We start from the raw sequence: 10,011 nt of genomic DNA, 5'->3' as shown, positions 1-10,011 counted from the left end.
CTATACATTGCTCTTCACTTTTTCAAACCACCGAAAAAAAACCTTTTCGGGCTGTTGAGGAAGGGGCGCCAAAATTTAATTTTCTTCAGCCCCCCGGGGTAGGAGTGGCCATGGTACACCACTGATATGCAATTAATGACATAGCAATCAACAAAATCTCTGAGACATTATGGTGAAGAAACTTGAAGACTGCATGAATTGTGACCCCAGGGGGGTACTTAAGTTTGGTTTAGGTAAGGGTGTGTGCCGCTGAGAAATGGACCCATCCAGGGATGTAAATCTTCAGGAAATTTCCTGATTTTAGACAATTTTGCTTGGATCTGCCCTGTACTGTACAAAGTATAGGGAAAATACAGTTTCAGGAAATTATATCAGTGCTTGTTTTCATCTCTGGACCCATCAATATACCAATTTTTCAAGAAATTTTGGCCAAATTTACACAAATTACCTTGATTTTTTTCAAATCTTCCCCAAAATTTTGGGGACATTTCAAAAATGTTGGCTACAATGAGGCAAAATTGGGCTGTTTTTAAAAAAAAAAAAAAAAAGGACCCATCCATATACCAAAATAGGCTTTGAAAAAGGGGTCATTGATATACCAAAAGGCTCATAAAATGCTTCCCATGTTTGCGTCCCTGTATGGCCATTTGTACTAAGTACTCCCCATCCCCACCCTCGGGTTGTAACCCACCCACGTTTAGTGATTTAGGGGAGCTTCTTGTGTTTTGGTTCAATGAAGGGATGTGAAAATATGTGTACATTAATGTAAAACATTTCATGTTTGCTGGGTCTTTGGTTCACTGTATAAAAGAAAGAACAAGTGAGAGGTTCTCATTTTAATGCAATATTGCATTATAAAAGATTTCTTTCAAACAAAACAAAATTTTAACTCACTATTGATGGTTTTGCCTATCATGGTCGATAGGCATCATGAGAATGATGGTTGTAGATCCTTTACTTCTGTCAATAGTGAGTTAAGTTTGGTTTACTAGTTTACTTTACAAATAGTAAAATACGATTGAAAACATGAATCACGTATATTCACGAGCTTATGAATTAAAGCCATGTTGTAACATTTCCATAAAAAAATAGATTAACATTTCCATTAGAAATGGAATACTATTTCTTTTGCCATAAAAGAAAGCAGTATTATGTATAATATAGACATAGACCCAAGCTTTCATGTGGGAAATATAAACACACTCGCAATCTGAGACTAGTATACCTTTAGGTCTCAGCTCGCAATAGTCATGCTCTTTTTATGAGATATTGAAGACTCCCGGCCCCCAAACTCAACACAAAAGTTGACAACTATGAGAGTTACCAAATCTTTCAAAGGCCCTTTTTGCAATGAATTTTCATCAAATTTACCCCCCTTTTTCATGCAAAATCGAAGACAAAATGTGGCCAAAAACAACCCCTTATTTGTGGTTTTTAAGGGATCTGGAATGAGCGTTTCGACAGTATTTTTTGTGGGACATGAGAGCACATCAGACATATCGAATTGCATTCTGAATACGAAGAATGTCTTTCTGATATCAAATAATTTTCATTTTTGAAATTCACGATATAATACAAATTTTATGACAAATTATTAAAATTTGATATTTTTCACATTTTGATATATAACAGTCCTCGAAGTAAATTATATAAATCTAATAATATATTCCTAAAGTGTATGTAGCTTGGAGGAAAAGCCGGCGATCAATTGAAAATTTTGACCTTTCATATTGAAGATATGGATTTTTTCCCAAAAATACCTTATTTTTTTTTGGTGTTTTGGAAAAAAAATCCATATCTTCAATACGAAAGGTCAACATTTTCAATTGATCGTCGGCTTTTCATCCCACCTACATACACTTTAAGTATATACCATCAGATTTTATAAAGTTTACTTCGAGTACTGTTAAATATCAAAAATATCAATTTTTAATCATTTGCCATAAAATGTGTATTACATTGCGAATATCAAAAAATCAAAACTGTTTGATATCAGAAGGACATTCTTCGTATTCAGAATGCAATTCGATATGTCTGATGTGCTCTAATGTCCCACAATAAATATTGTCCAAACGTTCATACCCCACCCCTTAATGACCAGAATTTCAAACACCCCTTTTCAATTATTAGAATTTCAAACACCACCTTATCAATAACATTAAATATTGACAAAAAATTTCTGGATCTTCTCAAGTACACCTTTTATCCAAATTTCGCGGACAGTGCAAATTAAATACCCCTATTTTGCTGATTTCACTGTCAAATTTCACGGACAGTGCAAATTAAATACCCCCTATTTTGCCAATTTCGCGGTCCTTGATACTGGTTAAAAAATAACCCCTTTTCTGCACAATTTGGTAACTCTCTTGGTTGTCAACTTTTGTGTTGAGTTGGGGGACCGGGCGAAGACTACAGCTGTTCCAAAGTCAGCCGGGAACCCTGTTTCCAGAAAATGTTGATGTTGTCACAATGAATTCAAAGTAATTATATCGTCAAGAGACCCACATAGAGGAATACGACATATATTCTGAGCCAATCTGCATTTTGTTGTCTGCAAAAGCCGACGATCAGACATAAAGTTGAAAAGGAGCATGTTCAGATATCAGCGTTAATTTCATGGTATTGGTTAAAACGCATCGAAAATGCCAAATATAATATTAGTAAATCACCAAAGCGAATGGTAACGTAGGTATGTGGAAAAGAACTGTATTAACAATAACAAAGTATGTGCCAAAGATTTGTCTTTGGCATGCCGCTTTTTTTGAAATTTCAGCAAAAATATCAAATTTTGGAAAAAAACGTCCCAAAATTCAAAACAAACATGAACCTTCCAAAATAAATAGATATTCGCACTCGGCGGCTCACTACCTGCCGCTATTATTTGGGGTAACTCATCGCCTCCCTCTCCAATTACCTGTACTTTAAGTTTGCCCATACCTGAGGTCTTAAAGGAGGATTTCGTGATCCTAGCATCCTCTTTTTATGACATTTTTCAGTAGATATCCACGAAAAAGCTTATTTCCAAAATTTCAGTTGATTCCGATTTTGCGTTTGCGAGTTATGCATGATTATGTGTATTACACTGCTCCATGGACAATGTGTTGTAATTTCGTTCTGGTGCACCAGAACGAAATTCAAATTTGGCGATATTTTTGCTAAACGAATTAATCTGCAAGAAATATTTGGTACATAAACATTATGTAGCCAGAGGTATCCAGTGGTGTAAAAATCTCAACTTTTTTTGGGAAAAGTGGGGGGATGAGGCTGTGGATCACGAAATGCCCCTTTAAGCAATTTATTTATAAAAAATATATATTTTTTTTTACAGTTGCGCTGGGATCACTAAATGGGACTTTAAGGTTATACAGGATTTTGAACTCTTGTGTAGGCAAATTGGCTGCACGTAGCCACCTAAAATATTTTGTTTTTCAAAAAATAAACATGGCAAAAAAAAAAAATCATACTTCATCTTAAAGTTGACACTCTAATGATTATTATTGTAATACTTTTAACCGTCATAGCTCATACACAAAAGTGTTTCAATTTGTGTTCAATTTCATGAGCATGAGGTTTTTTGGGAAAGAGGCCAGGAAAATATGGGGAGAGGGTCCGATCGATTTCATTGCGATTTCGCATATGTGTTACAAACAAACCAATGAAATAATGTACCTATTTATTCTTTCGATAGGTCCTCCTGATTTAAAACAGTAAGCTTACATGTTCACAGAATGTCAATGAAAATGATGGGGTAAATGTCGTCTTTTTTGCAACAACAATATTAATTTAGTGTGCCAATATATTGACACAATTATTCCCTACATTATTTCTTTGAAGTATCAGCTAACACATGCATATCAAAATTTTATGAATCAGCTACGGAAACATTAAAAATAATTTATTTCATCTCAGCATATCAGGCCAAATGGTCCAAAATGGAGTTCTGAGATATCCACACATTTAGTTTCAAGTACTCACATTTTCTGCTATTTCACAGTATCAATTCACAATCCCATAATATTCCAGGTGCAGTGCTCCTGTATTACTACTGATAATCCTTACTGCATGGGAAGTATCAATTGATTTTCACAAAACTTGCAGAAATTGACAAATTTCTGCCAAAACTTCCACACTATCTATTATCATGTTCAAACCATGTGCTAACTTGTTTACAATGCTAGTTAGTGTTGCCAGGGCCAAGGTTATAGTACTTATTTTATTGATTTTGTCTAGTATAGTGCTGGTTGAATACTCATGCTCCACTGTGCATATGCTTCAGTGATTTTAGCAATCAAATGAAAATGATAGGGTTGCCAGTTCATGCACTGGAATAATAATCACTATAAGGGGGCACATCACTAAATAAATGTCCCATTGAAATACATGTGAAAATACAATAAAGTAACTAGGTGCATAATAATTATGAGTCCTGGGGAGGGTAGAATGGGGAGGGGGGAGCAGTTTTTGGCAAACATTTACAGTGCATCTTTGTAAGGCTTAGGAAACACTACAGAAACATTCAAATCTGCATCATAATATCTAGGCCATTTAAAGTTTCCACATTGGCAAAGTTAGGCTGGCCGAGAGCAGGGCCAGGGGAGGATGACAGGAAATGTTGGCATACCTTTTAAAATCTAACCCACGGGCCCCCATGTATATTTGGGATTCCCCTTCCAAAGAAAAAATGATAGCCCTCACACCTTCTCTTTCTTCCATTAGTTACACCAAATGCGGAAGGATTTAGTGTAGTGTCCCCTTAAAACAAAAACTGTATTTAAAAAAGAATTAGTGCTGTGGGATATCTAGAGCAAATATTGATACACAAAAATAATTTAAAAATACTTTGTTGATACAATTATTTCAATCTACATCTCTGAGATGTTTAATATATACATATACTTCATAAATAAAAATTAAAAAACAAAAGACAAGTTGAGTGGAATTTTCACCCTCCGTAACCTTAAGTAATGAAGACAAAACAGTCCATTTCTATTGACTGATTTGTCTTCAAATGTTAAAATCAAAAAGTAGTGCGAAAGTGATTCTTAGCTAGGGTTGTAGCAATTTTAAAAAAAATTTGATCAGTATTATTTGACATTAATTTGGCTATGAAATACCAGATGAAATGAAGCAAGAATGAATGTTTATTATCAAAGAATGATTGACTGTAGGAGTTGGGAATTCATAAGGTTTAAAATATTAAAGTTGGGACGGTAAATAACCGTTAGCATGGTTGATTTTAGATCTATTTTGTACCCAGCGAAAAATATACATGTATCATTAAACAATAGAACCCCCTTGTTTGAGTGATTCCTATATAATCGCGGAGCATCAGTTTAGTCTTCTTTATCAGTCGTTTATTTTAATGTATAATATAATCTATAAGCGTTATCTTCAGTAGATAGCACATGTAATCAAATACAATCTAAGTGCTATATTCGGTAGATAACATGTGTGTATTAATACAAAATAATATGCTCTTTTCAGTAAATAGCATGTGTGTAATAAAAATAATCAAAATGCTATCTTCAGCAGATAACATGCATGATAAATACAATAGATAGCATGTGTGTAAAAAATAATCTATAAAAGTGTTATCTTCAGTAGATAGCATGTGTGTAACAAATACATCTAAGTGCTATCTTCAGTAGATAGCATGTGTGATAAATACAATATAAATCCTATTGTGTATAATACAAAATAATCTAAGTGCTATTTTCAGTAGATACATTTTTGTAATTAAATACCATCTTATTGCTATCTTCAGTAGATAGCATGCATGATAAAATACAGTGTAAATGATATCATCAGTAGATAACGTGTTTGTAATAAAACACAATGTAAGTGCTATCTTCCATAGGTCAACAGGACAAAGTTCGACATATCCTCCTATCGATCATATAGTATAACTGCGTGTTAAGCGGCCACAATAACCAGCAGGGTTTCTTTCACTTTACCTTGCTATTTCAGCTCAAATTACTAGCATTATTTCAGCATTTTGAGTATAATAATAACAAATTTAAAATTTGAAGGAAATTGTACACTAAGGTTTTAATATAAAATCTGTTTTTGGGTATAATACGAAAAAACTCAGATAGCAGGGATGGATGTACTAGTATGTGGTTTAACTGACTATATAGACGAATCTCATTTCACGCATTCCTACACCTCACTGGCAGCCATAACTGGGTCCCCGTCGGCCTACATTACAATGCACCCAAAATGTGAATGATTCGGCCTTGGCGGGAATTTGAAACTGCATTCCACCACCCGTTTTACACCAGCGGCGAAAACACACGTAGACAAAAGAATGATGAAAGTTTAAAATACAATAGAATGGTCTATTGCCTTTTACGTGCGGTACAAAGAAAATAAAGTCATACACCATATCAAACGTATGAATAGATGCGATGGGATTACCTGCGGAATTATCTCTATTAACCATCCTCGTCCTTGCATCTTCTCTAGGCGTTAGGCGGCTTTTATTCGCACAATTGGGCGGTCAAAACACCAGTTTGGTGCAGCGGGGACCCAGTAATGGCCGACCAAATCCTGCCCATGACTTGGCTCGTGAGATTCGTCTATATAAGGAACTTTGGCAACCAGGAATTTCATTGCCATTTGGTTGATACGGAAAAAAAATATTGGACTAGTATTAATTCAAAAGAAAATATCATATTTTCGTCAATATTTAACCATTTGAATGTGTTGGATATTCTGGATTGAAAATGAGTCATTCGTCAGTTTCGTTGATTACAGCAAATTTCACCCATGAACAAAATATCTCTCCAGCACATATCTATAAACTCTTCAAGTCGAATAAACAACCGCATCTCTTTTTCTGAAAATAGACATATCGTGAAGGTCTTCACAAAAAAGTCATGCATATGCAAAATGAAGCAAATTCCTATTACCAACTTGGTAAAATGTAGGCCTAATCTTGTACATCGGCACCCAGTTTTGGTTTGTGGTTTCGACATATTGCAATTACATTGGTTCTAGCAAATTCTTCTTCATAATGTTACATATTACAGCTGTGGATGAGGCTAATGAAAGTCGATTCCTTGTTTCCTGTTACCCTACTCCGCTCAAAACCAATTGCTGGCCAAATATTTTATTATTTTGAATAAAATGTTGATTTCTAACAAACTTTAACATACCAATAAATAATTGTGGTTTTAAATATATCTTAAATCTCTTTCTGTTGCTTTTCAGGGATTTTCTTTGCAGTAGGAGCATGGCATATGGTTAATAATGAATTAATTATGAATACCTACTCAATTCTCTGTCCCGCACTTTTTAATCTGTTCTTTTCTCATCCCGTAAAAAATATTGTGAAACTTTTGATAATAGTTGTACAATCACCTTCATGTGGATGTAAACTACATTTGTAAACTACAAACTGTGATTTATCACATGTATACATGGGTAGCTATTGGTTTACACCTGTAACAGATGCAATAATGAAATGGTATAAAATAATGAAAAATGAAAAATGATATGGTCACATACACAGTCATGAAAAATTGTGTAACGGGAAACAAGGAATTGACTTTCATTGACCTGATGGGATTTCATTATTGTTCATCTTTATCATTCATAAGCAAACGGTCAAACGGAACAGTATACAAAAACGTTAAGTTCGCCGTTTCCCCCTTCGATGATATACCTTAGCAGGTGCATGACGAAAATCGATCGATTCAAATAGACCGATTCATCATCAACGACATTCATCTCGAAGTGGTTGTAAAGTGGCGAGTTGTGTATAGGCGAGTTATATGGAGAGTTGTGAGGCGACCGGCACAGGTTGTGTGTGTTGTATCTCCATGGGCGAGTTGTGGACCATCGAGTTGTAGGGTGAGTTGTTCAGCGAGTTGGTTGTTGTAGATAGTGGTTTAATTTGGGGGCGAGTTACATTTGTAGATGTGAGTTGTTATTATTTTCAAATTGAAGAGCATTTGCCTGAAAAGTCCGTCTCCAAAGTTAATCTTGAATAAGATGGACAATATATTGGAGGAGCAATGCAGTAGCGTTAAGGGGGTACTACACCACTGGCCAATTTTGTGCCTATTTTTGCATTTTTCTCAAAAATTATAGCACATTGGTGACAAGTAAGATATGTATATTATAGGGGCAAGGACTATAACTACTGTACTGAAAATTCAGCAACTCAAAGCAAGTAGTTATTGATTTATTGATCAAATATTGGTTTTCCCTCATTTTTGACTGTAACTCCACAACTGTTGTCTGTGCTGAAATAAAATTTCCATTGCAGTAGCTGTAGTCCTTGCCCCTATAATACACATATCTTAGTTGTCCCCAATGGGCTATAATTTTTGAGAAAAATGCAAAAACAGGCACACAATTGGGCAGGGGTGTAGTACCCCCTTAAGTATGTTTCTAAGAAACTAGTCCATTCAGATGTATATTCTGCATACATTTTGGTAATGACTAATTACATTAAGATGCGAAAACGTGTATTTTATACAAAAAGGTGATAACACATTTGTCCGCCTCCTTCAATAAGTGAGCAATTTCACATTAACTGAAAGGTGTCACGCTTTATTAAAAATAAAATTAAAATAAATTTCGGAATTTATATAGCGCTTTTTCCAGAGGATTCAAAGCGCTGTAATTTCGCTGCGTGGTGAATCATCACAATCAGATCGCATCAACTAGGCTAGTTAGCCTTTTCGACAAAAGGAGGGCAGTCTTCAATCTGGGTAAAATTCAAAAGACTTTAGGGACTGTTCACAAACACTTGTTGGGGGGGCTGATGCAAAAACATTTTGCCCCCCCCACCTTTACAGACCTCAAAAATTTCAGGGCCCCCTTTTGACATGAAAATTATGGATCAACCCCATAGAAAAACATATAAACTCAATTTTCCCAGGAAAATGTGTGGTCATTTTAGCCCCCCCTTAGGAGGGTCAAAATTTTCAGCGCCCCCCTTTTTGCATCAGGCATCAGTGTTTGTGAACGGTCCCTTACCCACTTCGTGCAGCGCCTTCCAGTTCCTATTGTGTCCGCAAAGGCTACTGGGACGAGGTCATCGGTTATGTTCTGTCTGATGACATTATTGTGAGAGGATGTTTAGTCTATTTTTAGATTGAAATTTAAATCTTATAGGTATAGATATTCCGGCTCGACTCGGTCAGGTTCAAAACATGAACAGTGCTATATCATTACTTATGGAAATTAGAAGAGAAGCTATGGAAATAAGCAGAAGAGGGAGCAAGACCATGAACGGAGAGGAGGGAACATATCTTCTAAGCCACGTTTACGATCCTCTTTTAATGATTGGAAAAGAGACTAAGAAATACCGGAAACCAGTTTCCCCGGAAAGGGGATCAGATGATCTTATCAGTCATACCTGATGAAGTCCTCCGATGTGAAGGACGAAAATATAGTGGTATAGTGAGTAAAAATTCACTTGGTTATGTAAAGCAAAATGTGGGACCAACAAACCTGATTTAGGCCTATGCAACGATGAATAGCGCTAACTTAATTAGCACATTGAAAAACGAAAAAATTGATAAAACGCTTCTATACCATTTTCCACCCTGATGTGGCAGTGACGTCAGTGGCGCAGCTACAAATCGCTAGTGTGCGTATACACGTACACGCTTAACCCTACGAAAGGGGGCTGTACCATGTGCCACCCATAAGATTTTTTATCCATCATAAAAAAAAAAAAATGCGCGCGTTTACGCCCAAACGACCCAAGCTAATCGTAGATCCATCCTATGTGCTCATTTTAGTGATAAAATTTTTAAACCCAGCACCTTACCTGGTGGTAGGACCGGCCATCAAAGATGACCATCCGGGGGTGCTTGGTGAGGCCCACCATTAGTTGCTACAGTAAAATCAATGATTTTGGTTTTGCTGTTGTAAATTATTCCAAGAGCTACTGATTTTTTTAAAAATTTATTAGTTAAGTTGAAATAGTCATTTCATTTAATATTTAGGAGAAAATTCACATTTTTGTAGAATTTTGAGCCGAAAATCAATTTA

Source organism: Amphiura filiformis, chromosome 17 (genome assembly GCF_039555335.1).
Source record: "Amphiura filiformis chromosome 17, Afil_fr2py, whole genome shotgun sequence".
Classification (NCBI taxonomy): domain Eukaryota; kingdom Metazoa; phylum Echinodermata; class Ophiuroidea; order Amphilepidida; family Amphiuridae; genus Amphiura; species Amphiura filiformis.
Note: the sequence above shows the minus strand (reverse complement) of the source record.